Consider the following 13849-nt stretch of genomic DNA (forward strand, 5'->3'; position numbering starts at 1 on the left):
AGGCAGAAATGCCCAAGGTAGGTTTTGCATTTCTGTCCCTGCTGGCTGTGTGCTTGGTGCTCATTCACAAGGACAAAGGACATTCCTTCAGGACATTGCAGAAGTCTGAGTATGAAATCATGTCTGTGGGATGTGGATGATGGAAGTGGTGCAAACCAATGGGTCTTGGTCCCTCTCCACCTCTGGTCTGGCGAGACCTTCTGCCAAGTGCTTTGCTTCCAGCTAAGCATGGATTTGCCACGGATTTGCCAAGGCTGCACAAGCAAACAGCCTCTCAGCCAGGCAGTCTGGAAGTATCTGGTCATAGTGGAAAAGGAATTTTTGGTACAAGTTTAGGTAAATGTCTAGAATAAGGAACACACACTGATGCATATGCTCAGCTTTTCTTGTTGTGCTATTTGTTTTGACTGCTAGTGGACTCAGTGGAGGGGCCCTGTAGTTTCCAGCCCCCCATACAGGGGACAGATTTGGGGTAAGCATAGGTGTCTTCTCTCCCACAGCCCTGTGCCTTGTCCTGACCACAGCTCCTCTGCAGTCCCCTCCCTTCAGCCCTGTGTCTTTTTGCAGCAGAAAAAGTCAATTCAGTGAAACGCTCTGGGGCTTTTGCTGTGTCAATAAACAGAGGCCAGGGCAGGACCTTCCCCTTCATTTTTGTACAATGGTTTGAACTGCTCTTCTCTAAGTGCTGGTCTCACACCATTAACCCCTTACAGCCCTGCTTTGAGGAGAAGGTTTCCTAGTGGGGTCATAAATGCTTCAGAGGAGGCATCCAGGGAGGGAAGCTGAATAATGGAAATGTTAACAGACCCTTCATTACACACCCGATACATCATTACTTAATTTCTTTGCTTTTGTCTCCTGTTTTTATAGGGTTTTTTTCCCCCCAGTCAATAGCATTCATCCTACTCAGTGAATGGTCTTGATACTGTTTTTATGGCATGAAAATTACTGTTGCTTTGACTGGCTCCTATTACCAGGTGACACTTCTTGGCAGAAAACAATGAATCTTCCTATTATTTGGAAAATAAATGTGATTTATGGGAGCAGCAATTGATAGTGGTCTGTGTTTTGCCATCAGTGTGCTTGCTTTCCTGAAATAAGGCTTTTACCTTTGGAGCATGAAGGCTGTTTGTCTAGTGCTGCAGAGCAGTTATATATATATTTTTTTAACCTCAGCTTTCATTAAAAGATGTTTAAAAATATGATAAGGAAAACATCTGTTATCATTTTAAGGGTTTGGTGCCTATGCAGGGAGCAGTTGTGTAGGTGTGGAGTTAAGCAGGCTGGCAGGGAAGGACCAGCATGTTGTGGATGCTGGAAATGGTGGAAGGAGGAGGGGAAAGGGGAAAGCTGACCTGGGACCTGCTGTCACTTCCCTTCACTCATGGTAGAGATGATGCTCAGCACTGAGGATTTATTAATAAAATCCCACAGTACTGATAACAAAAATGGACCAATGTAACTGCAGGGAGGGAGAACCTCTTCCCCTAAGAGCTGTGCAAGACATTACCCAGAAAAGTCTGCGGAGATCCATGAGGCTGTTTCTGTTTTTTGTTTCATTCTTGCTCCTTTTCAGCAATCTCTGCTGCCAGCTGCTTGGCCTTGTCTGTCCTGGGCCAGCTCTCCCCCAGCCAGAACAGAAGTGGGCCCTCTCCTTGCTAATGACAATGCTGAAAATGTCTTGTGCTTCTTGAAGGACAAATAAATAAAGGTCTCTCCTATTTTGGAACACTTTTTTTACCTTTCCTATGGAAAATGAACTAAGAAACCCCCTGCATCACTTTGGATTTTTTTAAAAATTAAAAATAGCCATGGTGTGGTGGGTTGACCCTGGCTGGATGCCAGGCATGCACCAAAGCCACTCTGTCCCATCTCTCCACTGGACAGGAGAGAGAAAATACAAGGAAGGGTTCATGAGTTGAGATAAGGACAGGGAGAGATGACACACAGATTAACAGCCAGGCAGAACAGGCTTGACTTGAGGATGTTAATTGAATTTACCCATCAGAATCAGAGCAGGATAATGAGAAGTAAAATGAATCTTAAAAACACCTGGCCTCCTCCCTCCCTTAATGCCCTCCCCTCCTCCCCTCCTCCTTCCTGGGCTCTCTCTTCCCCCTGCCAGCTCTCAGGAGTTGGGGAATGGGGTTACAGTCCCTTCATCCACATGGATTCTGCTGCTGCTCAGGGAGAGAGGTCCTTCCCTGCTCCAGTGTGGGGTCTCTCCCAAGGGAGAGAGTTTTCCACCAACTGCTCCAGCTCTGGGGTCACTCTTCCATGGGGTCAGTCCTTCAGGCACAGCCTGCACCAGTGTGGGTCCCCCACAAGGGCACAAGTCCTGCCAGGAGCCTGCTCCAGCAGGGGCTTTCCATGGGTTCACAGCCTTCTTTCCAGGCATGGGTCTCCTCCTGGACCCCTGCACTCCCTGAATCCCCATGGGCTGCAGGGGCTGTGCTCACCATGGCCCACCAGGGCTAAATCCCCATGGGCTGCAGGGGCTGTGCTCACCATGGCCTCAGCAGGGCTAAATCCCCATGGGCTGCAGGGGCTGTGCTCACCATGGCCTCACCAGGGCTAAATCCCCATGGGCTGCAGGGGCTGTGCTCACCATGGCCTCAGCAGGGCTGCACAGGAACCTCAGCTGTGGTGCCTGGAGCACCTCCTGCCCCTCCTTTTCCAGTGACCTTGGTGTCTGCAGAGTTGTTCTCACATCTTCTCATCCCACTCTTCTCTGGCCACAATTACATCTTTTTTCTCTTTTTTCTCTTCTAGAATATGCTATCCCAGAGGCATCACTATGATTCCTAACTGGAATTCCAGCCTTGGCCAGTGGCATGTCCATCCTGGAACCATGGGGCACTGGCTCTGCTGGACCCAGGAGAAGCTTCTTACAGAAGCCCTCCCTGTAGGGTGGGCATTTTCACCTTATAGGAATCAACAAATCAGTCAACAACTTCTGTCCTACAATGCATAAGGGGCAAAATTTTTTACCAGTTTTTACCTGCAAAAAAATTTTTTTTTGCAAAATTACTGGTAAAAAAAGCTCCACATCCAAAGAGGTTCACCTACAGATTTGTACAGGAGAGACTGAACACTGAACATACACCAATTACTGCTGCACAAAGGACCAATGACACAGGGACCAAATTATTTCTCTATACAGAACTGAGCTGCTCAGAAAAGCAGTTAAGATATTTTCATTAAGGTATTTTGACAAAGATGAATGGTCCTGGAGGAAGCAGGTACATCAGACAGGAAGAGTTGGACCATTAATTTTAAAAAGCCAATTTTCTGTCAGGTCAGGTTGTATTTTGGATTGGTTTTACTGTTCCTTCCTGCCAGCCTGCTTGCTCTGCTTGGGGCCAATTTCTGCTCAAGCTGAAGTGAATACCTTAAAGTTGTTTCTTTCTTCACAGAAATAAATATTCAAGCATATACATCCACATGTATATGGACCTTAAACATCTTTTGGGATGTTTCACCTACTTTTATTAGGCCAAGAAGATGGATACTGTCCTAGCAGCTAGGAAGCTGAAGCAAACTGGAATTGCCTTTATCAATCTTAAAGCAATGGAATCAGCAGTTTTCTGAATATCTTTGGGCAGAGCCTTTATTTTTCAGGCCTCTGAGTTTATGTTCAGGCAGTGCCGAGCACTGCAGGGATCTAAGCCTGATCTGGGATTCCTCAGTGGAACTCCTTTGTTTTGTTGTCTTTGTTTATGGTTTTATGGTCAAGAGGAGAATATTATGAAAATCTGATCTGCTACATTATGTGGGACCATATAATTTCACTTAATAATGCCTGCATTTAAGTTATGATCTCATGGCAAGCCCAGAGTGTATTTCACAGAGAAACACCCACCCACAACTGGAATACTTATCTCTTTTAAACATCATCCCATACAGAAGGTGCTCCAGTTTACTCAGTGCCTCAGACAGCAGCTTCTTCTACACAGCTCCCTGTCTGGCTGCAGGGTCTTTGCACAGGTAGGAGCATCTCTGGCCAGGACTAAATGCAGGGTTTGTCCTCAGTTAGCTACAAGGAATGGGTTTTAGTGGGGGAAATGGCATAAATACAGCTTCCAGGGTAGCTATAATTACACAGACTTTGATAAACATAATTACACTGTTGTTAAGGGGATTTTGGTGTATTTTATTTCTTCCACTTGCAAGAGCTGGATAAGAGATAGAGAGCTGTCAAAGGGAGTGCACAGTTTTGTTTCCTTATCTGAAATTAGAGCCCCAGGACACAGCTGTATTCTTACACTTTGAAGATTAATTTAAAATAAATACCATGCTTTTTATATCAGACCCTTGCCTTCTGTCTGGGATTTCTGTCACGTGGATGCATTTCCTGCAGGTGCAGCTTTCCCCACTTTGCTGCCCCTTTTTGGAGGGGATGTATTTGTGTGTGTAGCTGTGTGCTCACCTGGTGCAGGACTCAGCACTGTGTGTTTTAGCACTGCATTTCTAGTGATAAAGACTTTTACTGGAATAATGACATGTGAACTTAAAGAGGTGTTAAACATTAATTATACCAACACAGATTCTGGAATTATTTAAGGCTTCATGCATGTAACATAAAGTGTTGTTATGTGCATCATTATCCTGAATCTCACTCTTAAGGGATATTTTATTTTGATCAGAAAACAGAGAAGCCAAGTAACAGAAATACCATGTTGCAACCTCAGAATTCAGTCATAATTTGATGACATTATCAGGATGTATCCTCATAAAAGATCCCCAAAAGGTCTTCCTATTTAAATTAAACCTTGTGGAGTGCACAATGCTTTTCTGAATGGAGCTAACCATTCCTTAATTTAGTCCTGCCAGCTGCTGTGCTATTTGCACTAATATATGCTGATATTCAGTGAATTAAATCTTGATGCATCCTTCCAAGTGCAATGGGGAAGAAATCCCATCAAGGCCCTTTACCCTGAAGCAGCCTTCACCAGCTGATTTGTATGGCCCCAAACATGGAGCACTTTGCTGTGATGATGATGAGTGAACACCCACAGTAACCCCCAAATCCTGACACCATTTATGAGCCTGTAAGGAGCTTTGCTCCACAAAGCTTAAAGTACTCCAGTCAGGTTCCTGACTTCATAAATAAAGCAGAGGTCTGCCTTCCCCCTGGGAAGAGGTTGCTTGCTCCTGACTCTTGTCAAAAGGAAACTGATAGTGAAACAGCTTTTTGGCATCAGCCAAGTGCTTTCTGCTTTGTAAGCTACTACCTCAACCTCCTTTTTGATATGGCTGAATTTCCCAGCATATTAGCCTCATTTATCAGCTTTGTTATAAAACAGTGTCTTTCTTTTGAGTCTTTCTGGTTTTCTGTAATTCCTGAGCATTTGGGGTTGCTGAACATATTATTCTGGAAAAACATTTTTTTTTTTTTTCTGGAGGAATTTGCCCTTATAGATATGAAAATCAAGCTGAGGCAGAAAGTGGCTTGATGTGTGATGCATGGCCTCATTACAAACAGAACCCTGTCCTTTACAAGGTGGGATTCAGGGCTAAGGGACTGGGACTCAGAGGATTTTCATGCAGTTCCTGACTCTGTGTCTGATTTCTTGAGCCAATCTTAGAGTGGTTTCCAGTCAGCCTCTCTGTTCCTCCTGTAAATTTCTTGCACTTCATTCAGTGCATTTAGCTCATTAATCTTTCAGTCCAGGAAACCAAAAATGCTGCTTCACAAGGCAAACAGACAGGGAAACAATGTGGAATAATACACAATAAATAGCCTTGTTTCAGCTTACAAAGATGAAATTAAACCCTGTAGGGTATTTCTCCTTAGAGCCAACACTGAGACAGCACATTTCTCCCTGTCCCTGAAATCTAGACACACCAGAGAGGGAGATGGGTGAGGTCTGCTGAATGTCCTGCTCCACCCTCTGCCTGTGGCTCTCCTGGCACCCCCTCTCATTCTGAGTAATTGTATTTGCAGTGCAAGTATTTGTACAGCCACAGTCACATCCGAGGGCTTTCCCTGAGATAAGGGGCTCTATTTCACTCCCATCCCCAGCTATCTGCAATAGAATGTAATTAATTTATCCCTTGTTTGTCAAGAGAAAACAAAACTGAGCAGCTGAAATGGTATTTGGAGGAGCAGCACATTCCTGCCCTTTGGCATGATTCAGCCTGTAGCTCTTTGTCCAGCTGTCCCTGTGCCATGATGTCGACCACTCTGGGCTGTGACACAGAGCAGTGCCATAGGAAGACACCACCTTGATTTATAGGAAAATTTCAGCACATCCATTACCAATTAATAACTAAATTACCAATTAAGTTATTAACCTCCTTCAGCTGTTTATCTTCTGTGTTTGTGACCTGCCCTTTTGTAGGCAGAAGCATTTTGGGGGCGAGGGTTAGTGCAGAGGCAAAGTACCCAGTTGTCTTCTGGCTCTCCCTCAGCTCTGCCCCTAAGGTGGGACACTGGATGAGTTCCACTGGGGTGGAACAGAGCCTGGGACTCTCCTCTCTGAAGGGTTTAAATACATTTTCCTGCTTATTAGACAAATGTAATGGAACTCTAACTATCCAAGCCATCTAGTGTGGTAAAAAGATGCTGCAAAATCTCAAGAATCCAGAGCAAAAGGAGGAATGTTTAAAAAGACCCTTAAAGCAGCTATCTTTAATGGAATTAGATGTCTTAGCTAAATAAATAAGAAGCTATTGCTTGTAAAAAAACCCCAAAACCTCAGTGATTTCCCTTGAGGTAAAATCAGTAGAGCAAAAGCAGGAAAAAAAAACGGACTAAAAAAAAATCCCTCACCATAAACCCCAAAGGGACTTGTCAGCTCTACAGCAGAAATTGGAGAGACTACTCAAGCAAGAAGAGGATTAGGCTATCTCCTATCAAAGCACCCAGGGACTGGATTTTTACAGCAACTTAAACAGAAAGTGGTGGAGTTTGGGTTTGGATTTTTTTATCATTTTCAGCTGTGACAAAGACTGGAAGAAAAAAAATACACAATATTACCCCTAAAGTGATGTCCTTCCAGCAGGACCAGTGCCTGTGTCCTCCTTCCAGGTCCACTTTAACCATTTTAAAAGTGCTTTGCACAGTAACCAAAGGCAGTGTGAAACATTTAACACCTTTGGGTAAATCTCTGAGGACCCATGTCCCACGCTGCTGAACACAAGAGTGAGCTGGCCTGGCTGCGAGAAGGACAGGACACAGTTTGTGACAAAGGCTCCTGGATGCTGCTTCTGCAGGAGAGCTGGAGGCAGCCACAAATCCTTCCTCCTAATCCTCTCTGACCTGGGCTCCTGATCCCAGCCACATCAGTGCTCAGCTATTTGAATCTGCTCAGGCTTCCACAAACACCAGGCATGGCCTGAGCAGACCCCTCTGGCACAGCTATGCCAGGAGAATGTGCCCCGAGCTCTGTGCAGAGCCAAACGCTCAACCCCAGGCACCTCCCTGTCCCACAGACACCATCACTGCTTTTACAGCAGCAGAAATTGGGCAAATTATCACTGCAGTGTGAAGAAATTATTCCTTATTGAAACTCAGCACTTTTTCACTAAGCCCTCAAGTTCAAGACTGTGCCTGTGCTCATGTGTGTCCTTGAGTCCAAGCACTGAGGGAAGGGTGTCTCAGTTTGGAAAGACAGGAGTCTGCTAAGGAAGGCAGGAGCCTCCCCTGAAATGGGGAATGTAAACCCTCCCCACCCTCTGAATTGCTATGAATTCAAATTAAGGGGCTCTCAGGTAAAAATATGGGAGCAAGAAATAACAGTTCTTTAATAGGGAAAAAAAGGTAAAAGGATAAAATAAAAAATGCAGTACACTAGAACAACACTGACAGAGTCAGAACCCAACCTGACACCCTGTGAGTCAGGGTATTGGTAGCAGCCCAATTGGAATTGTGGCTGCAGCCCTCCTGCAGTGTCAGGTGTGGTTCTGCAGAAAAGGGTGCAGTCTTCCTCCAAAGATCCAGTGGAAGAGGCAGCTGTTGTTCCTCTGGGGAATCCAGTGCAGAAGCCGTGCTGGTGTTCCAGAATCTCCAGATTATATCCAGGTAGGAATGCTTGGCTCCTCCCTCTGGGCTCACATCTCCCAATGGGATGCTGTAGTTCTTATCAGCCATGCAGTGACATTCAATGGCTGTTATCAGCAGATGTCCCCCTGGAGGGAGGAGTGATTGTGATCACTCAGAGAGAGAGATAAGGCAAACTGCCCATTTGATAAAAGACAACTGCCATACAGATGGTAATAGAATACATCTTGCCTTGCAATCTGGAACAGAGGGCATTGGTTACATTACTGCTCTGCAGTCCTGCTTGCTCTGGCACAAGTCCCCTCCTTGCTCTGGTCCTCTCCTTCTTCACAAGGTGCTTCCAGGGACCATCTCCTCTAGGCTCAGCCCAGCTCCAGCCTTCTATTCTTCATTTCTGCAGCTTCTCAGGTTGGGCTGGTGGCACCTTCCAGGGACACACAGAAATTGGTGCATCCCTTGTCTTTCTTGTTGTATGGCTTCTGCTGTTATTGAACAGTGAACTGTGCCAGGGCTGTGTTACTGAGCATCTTCACCTGCCCATCTTCAGACCTGCGTGTTCAGTGACTGGTCCTTCACTGTCCCTCTGTGATTCAGTCCTCTAATCAGTTTTCCCCCAAAGAGAGAACAGATAGGGTTTTAATTTGTAGTCTACTGGGCTTTCAACTTGCTCTTCTGAAAGTTATTAATTCCAGGACAAACACAATTTTCTCTCTCTTTTTCAGCCCAGATTCTGGTGCTGTTGAGGTAATGTGTCTCTGTCTGTCTAGCTTTATATAACTGTCTCTCTTTCTCTTTCTTTTTTCCTTTTTTTTTTTTTTTAATTTTCTTTGCCACTTTATCAACAGCTGGAGAAAAACCTGTTATCTCCTTCCTACGGGCAGGGCAAGAAAGAGATAAAAAAGTAATTCTAAAGCCAAAGCTCAAAGTCTACCTGCCTAGCCTTCAGCCACCAACCCTCCTTGGCTAAATCTGACAGTGTCCAAAGCCTGGGGCCTCACCAGGTTCTCCTTGGAGATTTCCTTTAACACCCCTGTGAGTTCTGCATGCAGGGACACACAGCCACCAAGTCTGTGCAGCAACCTGAGCTCCTGCTGGGGGTCACCACCAAGGTGCTCCGTGCCCATTCTCACCTTCAGAGCCAGCCCTGAAAAGGCCACGTGCCTGAAGGTGGTCTGGATTTATGCTCAGGGGATGAAACCTCCTGCTGGGGTGGAGTAGCTGCAAGTTCACCTCCCTCAGCTGCCTGAAGGCTTCTGCAGCATTATCTGCTGCCCACAAGGCTCTGCAGCTGTAGGGAGAAGAGTAACTGGGCATGTCTCAAACAGCAGTTCCAGGATTTCATAAAATCCTGTGGGAAAGCTTGACCTTAACATCTGGCATCAGCAGAGTCCTCTCCACAGGAGAGCTTCATATGGAAGTGGTGTTTTTAGCCCCTTCCCCTATAACACTTTGTCAGTTTACCTTATCTTGATGCCATTCCTTAAGGTGTTTGACTTGCAACAGTGCTTTTTAGGCATTGGAGTGCTCAAGTTCTGCTTATAAATCTAAGTAACTCATCCAAGTTGAAATGGGAATTTATTCTGAAGCTATCAATCCAGTTTGAATTTACATCACTTCTTTTTAACCTCAAGACTTCTACAAATGATTGCCTCAGGATATGAATATTATGTTATCAAATAATTTTCAAGGATGCTATTGGTCTAGATAGGGCTGTATTGAGTCAAATTGTATCAAAGAATCCATTGCTCATTGCTCAATATGTGATTACAATGGATTCCATATCCTTACAAGTTTACATGTTTAGCTCTAGGCATTTTATTATAACTGGCACTAATGATAACCTACAAAATAAACATATCTATATTGTTCCATGTTGTTAGTAAAGTGATTCTAATCCCTACTCCTCCTAGTTTTCCTGTTTTGAAAATTCTTCTAACTGGGATTTTGCAGACCACTACTGTCATCCTTGAATTATTTCAGATTAATAATTTTGATTATTAAGGGAAACATTTTACTGGTAACTCCCTCCCTCCATGGAAAACCCATTCATATTTTAAAATCTTAGAAGAAAACCAGAAATTTGCCAGTTCCCAGCTGTCATTTGCTCATTATAGCCTACTTTTGTAGTGTTGCCAGAAACTCTCACCAGTCTGCTGGTGATGTATATGTGGCACTTCCAGCATCATGTATGGCTGGGGACAAGAAACGGGCACATGGAAACGATGGCTGCTGGTTTCACTATGAAAATGCTCTTTGACCTTGACCCCTGCCTGGAAACCACAATAGTGTTAAGTGTCATGTTGTCTCTTCTCTTTACTTCTAATCTGTGCAGGTTTTATTACTGAATACAGTTTACAGATTTCACAGACTTGGAATAAAATCATGATGTTAGCAGGGCACCCCCAAAGTCTGTCTGCCAGGGGTCCCATGGGAACTACTTACTCTCTGCACAGCCTGAGAACCTTCCTACTGACCCAGCACAGGAGCAGAACTAATATTAGAAAACCCTAAACTCACTCTTAGTGTTGAATAATTGTATTTAAAACTATTAACCTAAATCCCAATTGAATTAATTTGGCAAAACTTGAGCCTTTGGAGTAGCATAGATACCATTTTTGTGTGTGTGTGTGTGTGATAGCACAGATTCTTGCTTAGGAAGATTTATCTGATAAAATGACATAGCTGCATTTAAATTGTGTGAAGCAGTATGTGTCATAAACTGCTTGAACACTCGTTACACCTGATGAATGAAATAACCCTCCTGGGCTGGAGAGAGATGTTGGTGTTACAGATTATGATACATCATATATCACATCTGGTTGTTATTGTTCTACCCAGGTTATTTCATGTGTAAAAGGGATAGCACCAGCAGGAATAAGTCCTTATTTTGGAAGAAACAGATGCTTTGCAACCAGGAGACAGAGCAAAAAGCTTAGAAATTGGGAAATCTGCTGGGAATAGGCAGATTTGCTGGGAATTGGGAAATCTATTGGAAATCTCTCTGACAGTCAGAGGAAGTGCAGGAAGACTTGAGTATGTGGAGAAAACCTGTGGAATATTATTATAGATCAGTTATTATATTTTGGGTTGGTTTTTTTCTTTGAAGTACACCAACTTGTATTCTGATTTTAATTCCTTTCGTTTTGAGTGCTCGTCCTCTGGAAATGTTGACACAGAGGCTGCTTATCCCTTGCTTGGGTCTCTCAGGCTGGAGTCTGGTACTTGATGCTACTGATATGTGTCTCTTCTTCCAGGGTGCACTAGACTGGGGCTCAGATCTGCATTTCAGGGCTCTTTAAACTGTCTAAGTCTTGGGGAAAGTCAATCCTCCTAAAATTGCAGCCCAAGCACTGTTCTCTTTGTGTAATCTGTATAAAGTCATATTTTTTTATTAAGTGGTAGCACAAATCCTCCAGTTCTCAAGTTTACACTTTTGGTTGGCCATGTATCTGTTGGCAGGCAGGGAGCAGCTTCTTTCAGCCAGAGCCAATTCCCCATGGAGTCAATGGGTTCTGAGCCAGGCCAGCTGCCCTTGGCTGTGAACTGTAAAATAAATATTTCTCTTAAACACTGAGCATCTTGACTATTCCAGGAATGTCTCAAAAGCCTATCTAGGCTATGTCAGCTCTTCTTCATAGGCAAAGGGGAAAAATCCCTTCAGAACTGAGGCATGGGAAGTATGTAACACTGAGATGTGTCATTGTCTAAACTCTGGGCAGGGTGGGATGTTAGGGAAGGTTTCCAGGGAACCAGAAAAACTTTCACAAACTTACTGGCTGACATCCATGGCAAATGTCATTCCAGATATGGCAGAGAATTAAGCAGCTCTAGAGCAAAGTAAAAGCACATCCAAAAATAAAAACCGTAACACTTATATTTTAATGTTAAATGATAAAAAATCAAGTGCTGTAAAAGTCAGTGAGCGTAGGGAAGAGACTTATAATCCCTGGTAGTATTTAAATGAGTAATTTTCTGTGATTATGATTAAAAACAAGTCTTTAGATGCATTCAAATGTGTGAATTGTTTCCTGGCTTTCAGAGGGACCAGTCTTTAAGCTGCATGCAGTGTGCTTTGCTAAACTGTGGTCAAAATTTCTCTCACTTGGCCAGTGATGGGTCATGCTGTGATGTGAAAACATTGTCTCTAGATTAAAGTGCCTGTTTTAAATCTAATAAATAGATAAAAAAGCAAGCAAACAAACAAATGCTGCCTTTCAAAAAACACCTAGGACTCAAAACCTTCTCACTCAGGCTACATAAAATTTTAGAACTAAGTTTTGTCCCTTACTGATTCTCCTGTTTTACCTCCATTTGCTTTCTTTCCAATCCTCTCTGGGGTGTCACTGGTTTTGATTCCAGTGTCCTCCCAGTGCTGACAACATCTGGATTACTGGGCTCCTAGGGTGGAATGCACCCATAGGTAGCTGTGTCCTTGGAGCTACGGCCTAAGCACCTGGAGCAGACAGTGGAGCTCTGGTCAGGAAAATCCATTGACCCACAGGAATATTGGAGATCATCCCGAAGTTCTGACCTGCCTTTGGCCACATGATGCCCCCTCTGGGCTCCAGAGCTCACCCTGACAGGGAATGTAACAGGGCCCTACACTCAGCCACCCTGGAAGATCCCTCCGATTCTGTGTCCTAAGCAGGATTTGGATCCTACCTTTGCTGTCCAGACTAAAACCCTGGCACATCTTTGTGATTGGTCAGTTGCTTTTTGTTGAGTTTTTAATCTTTCCTCCCAGTGTTTCCTCCTTTCCACATCCTTTCCTAATCATGGCAGGTGATAAGGCTGTTCTGCCTGTCACTCAGGCTCCCAGCCCAGCCATTGTATGAGCTGGGATTTGGCTGAGCTGTGATTACTGAAATCTCAGTGCTTCTTCATTTCTGACTTCTCTCTCAGCCAATCCTTTCCAGCACTGCCCACAGGTAAACCTCTCCTCCAGGCACCCCATTTTCACACTTAGATCCTTGCAGCTTTCTTTCTGTTACCCTGGAGAAATTCAATCCTACCCTGCTTCTACCCATGGCCTACAAAATTCCAGTGATTCTCCAGCTTGGATTGCCTCTCACCTTTCTTCTTCCACACTGACACCTCTTTTTCAGACACTGAACATCAGCCTCTTGCCTTGGCTCTCTGGGCACAGCCTGGCCAGCTCCCACCCTTCTGCTTCAGCTTCCACTGCCTGTCTCAGCTTCCTTCTCCCTGCCAGGGTGCCATCATTCCTGGTTCACTTTTCCAACAACAACCTGTATACTTTCTTCCATAGGCCCTAGGGCTTGGGAGAGACATCTTGCAAACAGCCACAACATGGCATCATCATCTGCCTTCAGAGCTCTTACTTTAATTATACTTTGCTATAAGGCTTAAGAAAAAGGCCCTCTATCTTTGACATAGTACATTATTCAAATATTTTATTATACAGAATAAATGTAGTTGTTAATGATTTCTTTTATTTCCTGTATATTTTTGATTTTTGATTATAAGCTCCTTGGGGTATGAACAGCATTCAGGAGTTTGTTATCAGAGAAAACCAAAGTACATCATTAGGATAAATTAAGGAGGGTAATAACTTCTTCATTCAACAGAAAGGCCTAAATTTCCTGTTAGTTGGATATTGTGAGCTCCCCTAGGACCCCTGAATGTAGACATCAGTTTGCCTCATTCATTGGCTTTTTCCTAGGGTAACAGGGCATGGGGTGAGCTTTAGGAGATGTGAGAGCACCTTATTTCAGTCAGCCTTATTTCAGCATAAAACCCCAGCTGCTTCTTCAACGCTGCACTTTTTGGAGAAGCCACTGGAGGGAAACCTCCACTATAAAACCAAACCCAGCTGCAACCTGC

Source organism: Agelaius tricolor, unplaced genomic scaffold, assembly GCF_023055355.1.
Source record: "Agelaius tricolor isolate 1412-34295 unplaced genomic scaffold, bAgeTri1.0.p SCAF_6, whole genome shotgun sequence".
NCBI classification, from domain to species: domain Eukaryota; kingdom Metazoa; phylum Chordata; class Aves; order Passeriformes; family Icteridae; genus Agelaius; species Agelaius tricolor.